Source organism: Microtus oregoni, unplaced genomic scaffold, assembly GCF_018167655.1.
Source record: "Microtus oregoni isolate MIOR12 unplaced genomic scaffold, Mior012 000021F_ref0000039, whole genome shotgun sequence".
In the NCBI taxonomy this organism is placed as follows: Eukaryota; Metazoa; Chordata; class Mammalia; order Rodentia; family Cricetidae; genus Microtus; species Microtus oregoni.
Window position 1 is genome coordinate 13587592 of NW_024543080.1, and position 16908 is coordinate 13604499.

Genomic DNA, 16908 nt, shown 5'->3' on the forward strand with positions numbered 1-16908 from the left:
TGTGGGGGAATAATCTAAAACCAACAAACTTTTCACAAACTCTGACTGACTATGCAAGAATCATACAAATAATCTTTCAGGGAGCCTACAGCCTTCAATTCACACCTGTTCTGAAGATTTAAGTTTGCGAGACAGAGTCATTATTGCCTTCTCCTCGTGTATCAGTAACTCTAGTCACAATGGACATGACTGGTCCCTGGGATTGCCATTACAATGGCATGGTAAAGTAGTTCTCTGTCTACTTAGAGAAGAGACAGGAAATTGTACCATTAGAGAAGTCTCTGCTATGCTTTCTCATACTCAAACTTCTGACTCTAATGATGATATTTAATTTTCAGATGTGCGATCCAGATGTTCATTCCAGATGTGTGACCCAGATGTTCACTTCACGATCCAGATGTTCATTCCAGATGTGTGATCCAAATGTGTGATCCAGATGTTCATTTCAGATGTGCAATCCAGATGTGTGATGTATAGACCTTGGACTTTCCACAGGGCAGGGAACCCTGACTGCTCTTTGGACTGGAGAGGGAGGGGGAGAGGAGTGAGGGAGTGGGAGAGGAGTGGGAGGGGGGGAGGGAAATGGGAGGCTGGGAGGAGGCGGAATTTTTTTTTTATTCAATAAAAAAAAGAAAAAAAGGAGGATCAGGAGAGAAATAGGAAGAATAGGAGGCTTTGGAAATAGAAAGAATGGAGAAAAGAATAAATGAATAAAAAATCTGTATATATATTGCACATGCAATATCTTAAACAGAAATTATAATAAATAAATATTGGTTATGTGACTAATTTGCTGTACTTGAAATAATTTTTGCCAAAATGATTTACAAGTTAAACATAAGCATATAAACATTAGAACACTTAGTCATTTAACATTCTAGAACATTTAGAATACTTATAGCTATCCTTCCATTGCAGAAGCAACACATTATATTTACTAAACATAATTATGTATAGGAAAAAATATTGATATTTGTGTAAACTCAATCATTTATATTTACTCCAAAGCACCAGGCAGATACATATAGATCAGTTAATACTGAGTATAAATTAATAAGACAGGTATAACTAAAAGATTATAGAAGTGTTTTCCTTTTGTAATAAAGCTGATTAAAAGTAGGCATCATCTGAGTCACAATATTAATTAAAGGAACAACAAATAAGAAACAGTCAATTAGAAAAGATGTTAAAGCTATTAAAATGCAATTAGCTCAGGTAAGTTTGGGACTCAGAATATAAATCAGTTTGTATAGTGTTTGTTGAACAAGCATTGGAATAGAGTTTGATTGTCTAGAACTCACACAAAATCTGGACATAGCATCAGATATCAGTAATTCTAGTGTTCCTTTGATAGGATGGGAAGCAGAGCTCTAACATGATTGGAATCTGTAGTGAACAAATTAGAATGGGTTCTGTCTGAGAAAAGGTGGAAGAGAAAGACTGATACCTGAATTTGTCCCCAAACCTCTACATGCGTCCTGTGGCACGCATGGACCCATTCTCAAAAATTAAAGCACATACATACTCAATGAACAGGAAGTCATAACAGATAATAACATAAAGGGATGGAAGGAAGTAAATGGAACTATTTGCCTCTCTTCCAATCTAAATAGGCCCATATTAAATAAATCTCCTCTTTTGGATTTTCTTAACATAGGTATACAATATAGATTTCAGGGGTATAGACTTTAATCTAAAATTTGGTAGCGCGTGCACACACACAGACACACAAGATTACCAAGGGATCCGAGCAAATGCATAAATTTACTATTTTCAAGATACAATTTACAGGTATAATTAGATAGTTTATTAATAAAGTAAGAATATATAATTTAAAAAGTTTGCATTCTGTAGTTGTGTAGATGGTACTCTAATGAAATTAAATGTAGGATTTTGTTTGCTTCGTAGTTGTGGTCTAGGCTTTGTATTAATTTCTAAGGGGTGATATGACATTATGATCATATAAAATAACATATGTATTCACAGTTCAGAGGATTAGATGTTGATTTCAAGGTCTTGACACTACTTTTCCTAGTTTGCTTTCTCTTGTTGGGATAAACAGAATAAGAAAAACAAACAAACAAACAAACAAACAAAAAACAAAAAGAAAACTCTTCAGGATCACAGTGCTTATTTGAGATGTAAATTGCAGTCCGTCATTCAGGGATGCCAAGTCAGGAATTAGAGGTAGGAAACTGAAGGCCTTAACTGAAAGAGAGATCATGGTGAAATCCTGTTTATAAGCCTATTATACTGTTTTTACTGGCTAGCTCAGGTAGCTTTTTAATGTAAATGAGACTTAGATGCCTAGGGGTGCACTACCCTCAGTTAGTTTAGCTTTCTTATATCTATAGCACTGAAGAAAATGCCCCACAGTCATGTCTACAAACAAACCTGATGGAGACAATTTCTCATTTGTGGATATATCTCCCCAGGTGTATCAAGTTGACAGCAAAAATTACTTATTCAACTCTTATTAACTTGGCACACAACTATATATTTGTTAAACCATAATTTTTCTTATACCCTAGGTCTCATGTTAATGTCAAACTACAATATAAAACATACTCTAATTGAAAGATGTTTACAATATTTAAAAATTTCAGCACTTTATAATCTAATGTGTTTTTAAATATACAAAGAATTTTAACTGATTTCTTGTAATATTGAAACAAATTAAATTATTATTCAAAAAGGAAAGGATAAGGGTATAGTTGCAATCATATCAAAGCAAAAGCAAGATCCGTCCAGCATATCCTCCTCACTCCTGCTCTTCCTGGTTCTAAAGAGCTTGGGCAGTTGTATTTCTCTGGCTCTGCCATCCACAATGCACACAGTTCACAATGCCTCCGTTACAACTGCACTTTCTTCTGCGGTTTTCCACTGCTCCAGCATCTCCAATCAAATGTGGACTCTACTGCAACCAAGACTGCAACTTCAGTAATTGCATTTCTCAGCTGCCATATCACCTTACTCTTCATTCTTCACAACCCTTACTGTATGGGAGACTCTTGAGCATCCAGCATCCAGTGGGACATGCAGCCTCGGCCCCTTCTGACCATAGTTACTATGTGCTGACCCTGCAGATATACTGCCCAGATGATTTATCCTCGTATCTTATTAATCACAGGAGATTGCATGCCAGAAGGCTTTGTATCCATTAAATAAAGATTTTTCCTTCCACAGAATTATTCAAACACGTACTAGAGTTTTCCTGATAGTCCTGGAGGGACTCGCAAACTCTGATAGTCCACAAACCAGATGACGTCTTTGTTTGTTACAGATTACACTTAGCCAGCATTCAGTGAAGCTACAGCAAGAACTCAAGTCAGGAACCTGAAGACAAGAACTGAAGAACAGTTTGCTTCCTGTAGAAGCTTCACCTCTCTATTTTATTTTTAGCTCTGGGCCTATCTACCCAGAAATGTTCAACCTACAGTAGGCTCAGCCATTCTAAAGTGATCAGACATCAAGAAAATATCCAAGAAACATGCCCACAGGCTGGGTTGATGGCTGCAAATTGTCAGCAGTGGTTTCTTTTTCACAGGTCTGTCAAGTTGCCCAACAGTTTAGCTATCACGTTACAACTGCCACCTGACACTCCTAAGCATTTCTCCTCCTGCTAGCTCGAGGGTCTAGACCTTCCTGATTCTACAACACTGTGAGACTCTTATCTTATTATACAGGATGTGATCACATGGATATTTTTCATTAAATCCACTTGTCCAGATCTTTCGTTGTATATTCTGCATATAAGAACATATTGTTTGGTTGTACAGTGTACTTATTTTTCCTGCAGCTAAATTCAATCCACTAGTTCAATAATTTTCAGGTAACCAAGATATATCCAAAGAAGATTCAACAACTACAACTTCAATCATACGTACAAAATTCAGAGACCCACACTGGAGCACTGGACTGAGCTCCTAAGGTCCCGATGAGGAGCAGAAGGAGGGAGAACATGAGCAAAGAAGTCGGGACCACGAGGGGAGCACCCACCCACTGAGACAGTGGAGCTGATCTATTGGGAGCTCACCAAGGCCAGCTGGACTGTGACCGAAAAAGCATGGGATAAAACTGGACTCTCTGAGCATGGCCATCAATGAGGGCGGATGAGAACCCAAGGACAATGGCACGGGGTTTTGAACCTACGTAATGTGCTGGCTTTGTGGGAGCCTGGCCAGTTTGGATGTTCACCTTCCTAGAAATGCACGGAGGGGGGAGGACCTAGGACTTGCCACAGGGCAGGGAAATCTGACTGCTCTTTGGGCTGGAGAGGGAGGGGGAGAGGAGTGGGGGGAGGGGGAGAAGGGTGGGAGGAGGGGGAGGGAAATGGGAGGCTGGGAGGAGGAGGAAATTTGTTTCTTTTTTTTTCTCTTTTCTCAATAAAAAAAAGTTAAAAAAAATAAAAAAAAAATTCCTTAGTGAAGGGGGACCATAACATAAACTCAAAAATATTTAAATTACTTTATAATTTTAAGTTTTACAAGAGATATACGTATTCTTATTGGTAAAATTTAGGTTAATATGAATAAAAATATTCCATTTTTATCGGAACTACTTAAAATACCTTAATTGTAAATTGGTTAGTGTAGTTGGACATAGAGTTGAATGAAAGCCAAAAAGTAATTAGTCATTCTTTTTTAAAATAGGCCTAGAATTTTCTTTTAGATTTAACAATCTGTCAATCAAGAAAAGCTGGGAGTTAAAAATTGTCAATATAATTAAATTTCTGAATCTAGTATTTTGTTAAATAGACAAAAAAATCATCATGATGATATCTACTAAAGTAAATGCAATATTAAATGTGATGAAATTAACCTATGATGCTCAAAATGTAAATATATGTAATCCATTAATACATGTATATACAAATACGTTTATTATATGAATAATAAATATATACATCAACAATACAGTAATTGTGCCTTTAAAAGCTAGTCGTCAGAGTTCACAGAGGGATTTAGAAATGGAAACACAAAGAGATCAAGCTCAGAAGACTATTTTATTTGTCTGAGGAGTTACTCAAGAACTTGTGGTTGTATTATCAGGGATATGAGAAAATGGGAAGTGTAAGAGGAGAGGAGGGCTTTTTATAACCATTTGTCCTTGTTTGTCTTCTTAATAAGAGTCACTCTGGTGAGACAAAATATAAATATACTTAAAACTTTCCTAATGTTAAAAAAGTTGAATATGTGTAAATATTTATTGTCCTTTAGTTGCTGATTGTATTAACATACTTTTGATGGTTTAATTTTTATTTTCCTTGATGTTTATTTTTACAATATTTACCATATTTTAGGTATTAATATACAATCTACTGTATAATTAGTATTTTCTTTTTCATATTCTTTAAACGGTCTCTCCATGCTGTTAACCATATGATCTTATTTTTCAAGCCTTGAGAAATGTTTATATGTTACTATTTTTTTTTTTTGAAACCTCTTCCCTCTGTCTAAACCTTGAACTGTTTTGCTTTTCCTCTCACAGTTTTCAGGTTACATATCTTACATTAAAGTCTTTCACTCATTTTGACTTGATATTTTTGTCGTTGTTGTTCTTTTGTTTTTGTACAAAGTGAGAGGAAGAGATGGAGTCACATTTTTCTGTATATGGAAATAAAGGTTTGCTGCCTCTGTTTCGAAAGAAGCTTTCTTTTTTTCCAGTGCATGCTTTTTATAACTCTGTCAGACATTATATGGCTATAGCTGTGTGGGTTTATTTCTTGATTCTTTATTTTATTATATTTATCTCTGGGTCTGAATTTGATTTTTGTGCTAATGCCTCGTTTTTGTTACATGGCTCTCTAGTTTGAAACCCATATACTGAGATACATCGATCAATGTTCTTTTGATTTAAAAGTGTTTTGGTAACTTGTCGACTAAGTACTTTAAGTGTCTTAGTATATGAATATAGTTCTGTAGAAATAACATCAGAAATTTTACATGAACTTCATTCAATCTGAGAGTATGCTGTTGGTAATATAACTATTTTCTCAATATTGATGCTGAAGGTCTATGAACATTTTTCCATCCTTAGCGTCTTCTTCAATTTATTTCTTCAGTTTCTTAAAATTTCATTGTACATGTTTTTTACATCTTTGGTGCACTGTACATTTAAGGATTTCTTTCTTGAAAGTTATTATGAATCAATTTTTTCTAATTTATTTATCAATTTTCATAATATTGGCATATAGAAAGGTCTCTTTTGCTATTTTTGGATAACTTTAAATTCTGTTATTGTGATACTTTATTTATTAGCTCTTGAAGTTTTCTTGAAGGGTCTGTAAGGTCTTTTCAGTATTACATTATGCCATATACATATAGGGATAAATTGACTGCTTCCTTTATTATTTGTCTCACTTCTGTTTCTATCTCTTGACTTATAACTCAAATATTGTATTGATTTATGGTGCAGAAAGTTGGCATCCTTGTTTCAAAACAGTTCGCGAAGGTAAATGTGATTTCCCTGTTTAGTACAATAGTGTCTGTAGACTGCTGTTTATATCCTTTATTAGGTTGCGGGTTGTTTCTTATCCTGATTAAGTGTTTTCTTCATGAAAGGATGCTAAAGTTTGTCAAAGGCCTTCTCTGTGTAGATTAAAATGGCCCTCTACTTTTTATTCTTAAATTTGCTTGTGTGTTTTGTTATGCTCACTTGTTTTCATATTATTTATCCGTTCTTGTGGTTTTGGAATGAAACCAATGTAATACTATGATATTTAATGAACTCCTAAATTTCTTTTGCTGGAATTTTGTTGAAATTTTTTGTTTCTCATTTATCAATGAACTTTGTCTACAGTATATTTTTAAATTTTGTCCTTACTTGGCATGACAATTTAGATAGCTCAACGTACAGGATTAATTTGTTAGTGCTTCTTTCTTTCTATGGTAAAGAAATATTTGAAGATCTTCAGTTTTAATGGTTCCTTAAAGTTTTTACTGAGTCTGTCTAGTCTTTGGCTCTTCCTTATCAGCAAACTTCTTGCTAATGCCTATAGTTGGTTGTGATAAATTTAAGTTATTTACATCACCTGATTTAGTTCGGGTAGGTCACATGTCTATAAATTCATGAATTCCGTCTATATTTTCCAATTTTTAGCTATGAATTTTTAATATTTGAAACAATTATTCTCTGCATTTCATTGAATCTTGGTAGCCTCCCCATTATGCCTCTAATTTTATAAGCTTTAGTGCTTTCTTTTCTTCCTGCGTAGTTTTGATATGTGCTTATTATTCTCATTTATATATATATATATTTTTTTTTTGGTTTTTTCGAAACAGGGTTTCTCTGACATTTATATTTTTATAGCAGTAACTTTGTGATATATTTCTGTATTGTATAATTATTCTCTAATTTGTTTTCATATTTATCATTACTTGGATCAATTTCAAGCTGTATCTAGGCTTTTTTACTTTATGCCTAGAAGTACATCACTAGAAAAAAATCATTTGAAATTATTCAGGTTTTTAAATGCAAGGACTCAATGAGTAAACTTTCTTCTTGAAACTGCATTAGGAGATGCCAGACCGTCTGGTAAGTGTGTTTTCATTTTCATTTGGTTCTAAGTTTTTAGAGTTCATTCTTTTGTTTATTCAGTGACACAATTGTCTTTGTGGCACATTGTTTGTTTTCCATAAATTTGTACAATCTCTGTAACTTTCCTTGCTATTTATTTCTATTTGAACTGCACTGTAATTTGCAAAAACACACAAAAATATGTTTATCCATTTTATTGATTAAAACTTAATTTTAGATAGACTGTGCTCTAGCACATTTATTCATTTTGCTTTTATGTACCTGTTTCTATAAATGAGTATGTATTGTGCATATGAAAGGTAGGACGTGCATACATATGTATGCATATACAGAGGGCAGAGGATAATCTCAGGTATTATACCTTAAGTACTATAACCCAGTTTTATTGGAACTACTTCTATCACTAATCTGGTTATTCAAATGCATCTGGGTTGACTGGTTAGAAATGCCCAGGAAGAAGCTTCTCTCCAACTCTCCAATGTTAGAATTCAGCTGTGTGTCATAATACTCACATAATTCTCAACATCTTTCTATTTCTGAGAACCCTAGCTCAATTGTTTATGCTTATGAGATAAGCTCTTTACCAACAGAAGTGTTATATCGTGTGTTTTGAATAGTTAAGTGTGTTTTTGTTTGCTTGTTTTTTCTTGGAGACAAATATAGTTACAGAAAATCTTTTTTTTTCTTTTTTTAAAATTTATTTATTTATTAAAAATTTCCACCTCCTCCCCTTCTCTCATTTCCCTCCCACTCCCCCCTCTTCTCCCTCCCCTCTCTTTTAAGTACTAAGAGAAGTCAGGGTTCCCTGCCCTGTGGAAGTCCAAGGCCCTCCCCTCTCCATCCTGGTCTATAAAGGTGCGCATCCAAACAAACTAGGCTCCGAAAAAGCCAGCACATGCAGTAGAATCAAAACCCACTGCCATTATCATTGGCTTCTCAGTCTGCCCTCATTGTCAGCCACATTCAGTGAGTCCGCTTTGATCACATGCTCGTTAAGTCCAGGTACAGCTGGCTTGGTGAGCTCCCATTAGATCAGTCCCACTGTCTCCGTGGGTGGACACACCCCTCGCGGTCCTGACTTGAGGAGATCTTGGGGAAATGTTATGGTTGAGAAGGAGGAAGCGTGCATATGGGAGCAGGGAAGAAGATATCTTAATTAAGTGAGCCATTTTAGGGTTGGCAAGAGACTTGGCTCTAGAGGGGTTCCCAGGTGTCCAAGAAGATGTCCCCAGCTAGGTCCTTGGGCAGGAGAGGAGAGGGTGCCTGAATTGGCCTTATCCCATAGCCACACTGATGAATATCTTGCATATCACCATAGAACCTTCATACGGCAAAGGATGGAGATAGAGATAGAGACCCACACTGGAGAACTGGACTGAGCTCCCAAAGTCCAGATGAAGAGCAGAAGGAGGCAGAAAATCTTTTAACACACTAAGTGAATCTGTGTCTTCATTGATGGACTTATGACACCTAACATTTGAACATTTGAGGAGTGATTTGAAAGAAAATGACTCTCAAAGGAAGTGACACTGTTAGGAGAAACTACCTTGTGCATGCAGGTATGGCCTTGCTAGAGGAAGTGTGTTGTACTTGTGGGAGTAGGATTTGAGGTCTCTTTTGCAAAACTTCCCTCAATGTGACACTCAGAACACTTTTTGTTGCCTGAAAGTCAAGAAGTAGGAGTATTGGCTACCTCTCCAGCCATGTCTTCCTGCACGGTACCATGTACCACCATGATGATAATGGACAGAAACTCCAAATTGTAAGTGAACCACTAATATTAAAGGTTTGTTTTTTGTTGTTGTTGTTGTTGTTTTGTTTTTTTTTTGCTGTGGTCATAATGTCACTTCACAGCGATAGAAACCATACCTAAGAATATTTGATATTACAATTTGAACATTTAAAAAATTTATTTATATTAATCTTAATTTTACTACTTTTGGTATTGGTAGCTATTATACAGCTTCCTGGAGAGTTTTAAGATAACTCATATATTGTAAACACTGAACATTACTTATAATGTATATAAGCAATTATATATTCAATTTCTTAAGCAATCTTTGAGGAAAATAGCTTTATCCACTGTACTATTTTCTATTTACCTGAAAATCAGTGTATTGCATTTATGTAGGTGTTTAGATGATCTCTGCTCTATTTCAATGTTTTTAATCTTTTCAATAGAAGCACAGACATGGTTATAATGATCTTATGTGTCTTGAAATTCCACACAGTTAAATCCTCTAGAGAGTTTTGACAATGAATTTAACTAATATAAGACGCTTGATAATGAGTACACAAATATTTTAGAATTAAATTCTGAATTTTATAGGAAACACAAATTTCCATTTAATAATATTGAGTCTTTAATACATTTATTTACTTCTTTTATATCTGATACAATTACTTCAAATATTTTATTGTGCAGACTGTTAGATATTCAGCCCACATAGATAACTGTTTGTAAACACACACATATATGTATACAAACATACATGCATACATACATACATACTCATACTGTATTTCCTAATATATGTTATATATTATATATGGCAAGAAGACTCTGTGTGTGTGTGCATATCCATATATATATATATATACACATATATATACACATGTGTGTATGTATTAGTGAATAGATTAGTCTGTGTGAGAGGGATTACAAATGTGTGTGTGTGTAAACATATGTAAGATACAGAGAAAAAGACTCATACACAGAAAATGACCTCATCTCAAACTATTTTGGTCATTGCTTCTTTTCTCGCATTATCAAATGAGAATCTGTCAGACATGTGTTCAAACGCAGATTTTTTTTACATTTTCCCAGGAGTTCTCAATTATAGCGTTATTCTAGAACAGAGTATCCAACTCCTTTTCTGAGAAGCCCTTAACAAAAACATGTGCTCACGTTTTAAAATCAAACTGATTATAGATACTGTGTCACAGTTTGCTGTTATATTACATTTCAACCAAATTCAATTACACAGCATGCTCTTTGCTGGCATGAAATGAAAAGCAGGACAAAGATGAATGAGCATGAATGCTTCAATTGATTGATCCCAATGTGCCAGTGGCTTGATTAAAGTGTCTAGGAGAAAAATGAAGAATAGTATTCATCTGTAACTACTGGTCAATTTTTAAATTAACTGCAAATTTCATCAAGTGCCATGCACTGAATTGTATGTTTCTGATAGTTTAAAAATGTGAAATAAGCCCACTAAAATATGTATGGGACAAAATTGTATTTTGTCTAGTTATTTATAATTAGCATTTATAATATCTACTTAATTTCAGTATTTTATTGATCATTTATCATAAAATGATAAGACATATTGATAATAAAATTAATAAGTTATAATACATATTCACAAAATATTTAATAAGTGTATTTTCAAGTTTTATAAAGTTTTTCTTGCATTAATGGGTATTGCAAACAGTTGTCATAGCAAGAAGTATATATAAAATATCAGAGTAGAACCTTGGTCTATCAGGGAAAACTTTTTATCCCAGTACAGGGGAGCCTGAGGAAGATGGTATGTGATTTGAGTCCATACCATCAATAATATAAACTATGTCTCAAAAAAGTAAAAAAATAATTGTGTACTTTTTATTCAGTGTTCTTACTACTAAAACTGCTATTTTATATAAAATTTATATGGAGCTATGCCATGGCAAGTTTACCTGTAAATCTCTATTTTATTTATTTTAGCTATGAAACCCTCTTATACCACAAAAAAAAAAAATCTAAGGTCAAGTCAACATGTGTATTTGAAATCACACTTCAGGTTATATAAACTTACCAGGTCATTCTGTCATTGGCCTGTTGCTGATTTATATTTCCTAGGGTCTTATATTTATAGTTTTGATAGGAATAAATCAGAAAATCCTCCATTGCTTTCAGTTAAACTTTTATTACTTGATCAGGTAAACGATTCTTTATTCCTCTTCTCATCTCAAGAGTTGATGACTAAAGTCAGTATCAATAGATTTGGTATACATGTTAGGGTTAGTTACAATATGTCACATGTATAATATGTGGCCCAGTTTCTTTTTCTTTTCTCCTTCCTTTCTCCCTTCCTTCCTTTCTTTTTGAGGCAGCATGATTTTCTCTTTCAAAATTTTTATGAGAAAACCAAAATACTTTTGTGCAAACAGGAAAAGTATGGCTTTGAAATCCTACTTGACTGACTGTGTACAGTTGAAGTGTATGTTTATCTCTGTGAATATATCTAAAAGGAATCACAAGGAGCCACACATAATAACATGTCAAAAGACTAAGATTATGTCATGAGTTCATTCGTTCACACATATGTATCTGCATGAAAACATCACAAGTGTACACCACAAATAAATGTGTTTATTATATCTTATCAATACCAGTGGTACTGATTTAAACAGAAACTACTGGAAATTTCAACTTGAACAAGTATTTTGAAAATACTCTTGTTCCACGCCTTAGAAAGAAGCAAAATTGTGGAAGAGGGATGGAAGACGGTAAGAATCAAAGGACTGTACAATGGGTAAGATACTGTCTGATATATGACAGGGAAGCTGCACACATGTCATCTCCAAAATGTGCTCACCTGAACAAAAGTTCTACAGTGGATATACCAGATGACTTGCCAATATGAATGGGATAAACTTCAGGAGGTCTACCCATCCTCATAAGAAATTAATGCCTTGTGAGAGAGGGAGAAACAGTCTTTTTCAGGATTAGTCTCCCGATAGATATCTAATTCCAATTAGTTGACACTAAGCACATACACATGTTAGCAACAAGAGCAGCAGACTGCTCTGCATGTCTATGTCTCTTTTTGACTCCGCCTTTTTGTCTCTGTCTCTGTTTCTCTCTATCTCTCTCACATGCATCTATATATCTGTCTGTCTATATGTTCATACTTGCAATAAAAATCAATAGGTTATTGATGGAGGAAGGTCATTGGCTAATAAAGGAACTGCCCTGGTCCATTTTATTGGTTAGAGGATAGGTGGGAGGAGTAAACAGAACAGAACTCTGGGAGGAAGAGGAAGTGAGCTCAGAGTCTCGACAGCTTTCCTCTCGGGAGCAGACGCCTGAGAGAGACGCCATGCCCCACTCCCTGGATGAAGCTCCGACCCAGGATGGACATAGGCTAGAATCTTCCCGGTAAGCGCACCTTGGGGTGCTACACACAGATGATTAGAATGGGCTAAATTAATATGTGAGAATTAGCCTAGAAGAGAATGGGCCAAGCAGTGTTTAAAAGAATACAGTGTCCATGTAATTATTTCGGGGCATAAGCTAGCCAGGAAGGCGGCTGGTGTGTTGGGGACGCAGCCATGCCGCCGCCCTTATTACTTCAGGTTATGAATCCGAGAGAGAAAGAGGGGGCATGAGAAGACTTGACGTGGAAGATGGTGAAAGAACTGATGTAAATACAATACTCATCTATGAAAGTCTTCAAATCCAAGAAAGAATTTAAAATCAAAACTAAATTTTCAGCCTAGGGTCTTTTCCTCAATGAAAGGTATGGGCACTGGGGAAAGAAACTCTTCTCGGGAAAAAAAAAATAACAAAACAAAACCTTTAATAGCCAATAATCACCAGGGATCATAATATAAATAAATTTTCTGATATAATGTGCTTTCCAACAATTTTGAAATTACAAAACAAAAAAAGAGATAAACTGTTTTAAGTGTCATAAATTCTATTAATGAAAGATTTTAAATAATGTTATAAAAAGTATTACAGAAGGAGACAAACTTCAGTTGGTTATTTGATCAAAGTCCATGAAGAAGATGATTCTTAGACAACAAAGAATATTGAACTTTGCCATTCTACCAGGGAAAGAATGAAGTAGGAAACGTAAGACAGCTACATTTCAAAAAGCATTTAGCAACTAGGAAAACAAATTAGATAAACACACATTGGAGTTCAGTGATCGGGGCATGTCAGTTACTCAAGAGAAATGTCAATCTTCTCAGTTTCATTACTGATACTTTTGTTTCCCTGACCTCAACCTGAAATTTTGAGACTGTATGTAATTTGTGAGATATTTCTAAAAGGATGAGGTGAAAAATAGATTGTGTCTTGTATTTAATCTCTGTACAACTTTAACAAAAATTAACAAATAAATTCACTGGCTCTTTTGTTCTGTTAATTACATATATCTTTTGAGATAATAAATATAGCTTTCCACTCTTTCCTTTTCTCCCTCTAAACTCTTTCTTGTACTTGCTCCCCATGCTTTTTTTCAACTTCACAACCCTATATTTAAACGCTAATAGAAGTAACATTTTGCGTGTGTGTGTGTGTGTGTAGTGTGTGTTTGTGCCTGTGTGCATGTATGTGGTTGCTTATACCTGGCTCAGTCTGTAAAATGTAACATGTATGCATGTTTTTTAGACTGAAAATTTGGGATGACAATTTATTATTGATTAAACAATTTTTGTGCTCTTCACTTAGATGACTATTTTTCAAGTTCTCAGAATCCTGTGGATGCCAATAATTCTTTGTGTATGGTGATGCTTCCTGTGCTTTTCCAAAGCTGTATTAGCATGTCTAATGTTGTTGATCTATAACCCTTAGCTGATCTAATAGATTTGCCTTATAAGTTGACTCATGTTAACAATCTACTCAAAAGGAATGCCAATTGCCACATCTTCGATCAATAAAAAATACTTGACCATTCTTCACATTTATTTTGCACCAAATCATCAACTGTATAAATCATCATATATTCTGTTGTTATTGCAACTATTCACTCAAAAAAGGATCAATTAAAATCTAGCAAATAGATACCACTAGTTAAATTGTATGTTGCCATGAACAATTCTTTTCTTATAAGAAAAACACTTTTAAGGAAACTTAGAAACATAAGATTTGTCATCAAATTCTTATAAAGTGAACCAGAACTCATACTGTTACAAATTCAGAGCCTATAATATTTCAGTACTATGTCTTTCAAATTTTTTATCTACCTATTAAATTTACCTTAAAAATTTCACAAATTGTGTCAAAATTAAATTAAACAAGTTGATTACATAAAACTGATGTCATTAATATTCTATGTATTTCCTAGCACAATAAAATGACCTTGGTATTAAAAATGATTAAGTTAGGAAGTCATTTCCATCCCATTGCTTCTACTATAGAACTGCCTACAATATAACTTATAGGCACTGCAGTAGGAAAGATCATAATTTATCCGCATCTCTATTAGTTGAAGCAAGTCCCTCGAAGGTCTGTGCTTAAGGCTTTTCTGTATTATAATCAGATGGAACTTTGATAAAATAGACATTTGGACTTCTTATACCAAATTTATGTGACACATGATCATATGAAATTTGTAGATAATGTATTATAATAGAAAAAAAGCACTTTATTAGAAAAGAAAATCAGCTTTTGGCTTGATCTGTATTCATTGTGTTCATTGGAGCTCTAATACTATAGGTCAGATTTGTTACATGTGAATCTTTTCTTTGTCATTGGCTTGCTAAAGTTTTCATCATTATCAGTTAATATGTATCAACATTATTATGTTTAAGTCTTTACAAAAGCCTGCAAGGATCAGAAAATGATTATGAAATCTGTACTAAAATATTGATATATGGTAATCAATTCTGGAAATAAGCTCGGCAATATGAATAAACATGTCCTATAATATAAACCTTCAACAGGTTTGGGCTTTTGTAAAGTGGATTTGAAAGTGTCAAAATACAAAGTATTGAAAAAATAGGAAAATGTTTACTATTGTTTTTTCTACTGTTCATCCTCTTGAGGCTTGCATTTGCTTCCCCCCCCCCTTCATCACTAACTCTCTTCCCCCATCCTTTCTTGTGTCTCTCTCCCTCCAATATTTCAATAGCCTCATTATCTCTACCTTTTTCTCACTTATTCTGTCTTCTTTGCCTTGCTTTGCTTCGATTAATTATTGGATACTATGGCAAATAAAAATTGCTTTTATAGTGAGGTTTTTTCTTGGTATCAATTTGACTTCCTGTGCAAATTTGAACATACTCATTGTTCTGATTAAAATACGAGTGATTCAATGTAATTCAGTTTAATTCATTCTTGCATAAAAAATTATATTTATTTAAATTTTCTATATTTCTATATTTTCCGATCCTGTAAAAAATATTATGTTCAGGTTCTGAAACTGTTACAAAATAAAACAAATTTAAAGGAAAAACAAATTCTGACAGACTCTAAGAATAAAGCACACTGAAGTAGTTAATAGAATAATAATGTCAAACATTTATAGTTTGGACATTGATCTCAATATTGATAGGATTTGTGCTTTTTCATATATATTACTATGCTGAATGATGACATTTTCAGTTTGACTTAAAATAGTTTCCTGGGAAGGGAGAGGCACAATTGGAATTGATATCGCCAGATTATCACGTGGGTATGTGTATGGGGCATCTTTTTGATTCAGAATTAACACAAGAGAATTCTGGACGCTATTAGTGATGTTAACCCTAGGCAGATGTGCCCGGTTTACATAAGAATGCAGGCTGGACAAGCAAGCAGTACAAAGCAGTTACTAATCTTTAGTTGTGGTCTTCTCTCTTTTTCTTACTCCAATGTTCCTGCCTTCTTCTCTTGGTTCCAATTTTCTCTGTGATGTTAGTTACCTGGAAATATAAGGTGAACTCTACTCGTTCCTCCCCTTATTATTTTGGTCATGGAGTTTATCACAACAACAGGAAAAAGTGAAGACAAATACTAAAGTAAAAAAAAAAACTTTGATAAAATGTTCACAAAATTCATAATTAATAAAAAGTTTTCTTCAGTATACACCAATTACCTTACAGCACTATAAGAAGTAAAAATAAATGATGAATGGACAAATAATTAAATTACATTCTGTGATCTAGTAGGAGTTCAGAGGAAAATTAATTGGAAATAAAAGAAGTATAATCTCCAACCCCCATTCAAGAAGTATACTCTTACTAATAAACCGAGAACTATAACTTAAAGCACCAATATTAAGACTGGGTAGAGTGAGTGACAGTGACTATGAAAGATGGAGAGCATGCAGATCTGCAATGTATGTATAGAAGAGATAGTCATGTGCAAACATATTTTAGTGGAAATAGGGAAAATACAAAGATTCACTAGCAAGTGTGCAGATAACAATAGGTGTACATATATAGTAATTCTAAAATATAAGCTATTATTGATACAATCTGGAAAAGTCTTAACGGTGTGTTATCATAGATAGTTTAATAATTACTGATGGTTGCCAGTAGCAGTCTAGGAAAGTAGATATTATGTTATCAGAATATTTAACTAATTAACTAATCAGAATAGCTTTGAGGATTGGATTAGATAAAATATATTGGTGAAATAAAAAATTTGCATTTTAATTTTGCAAGTAAAAA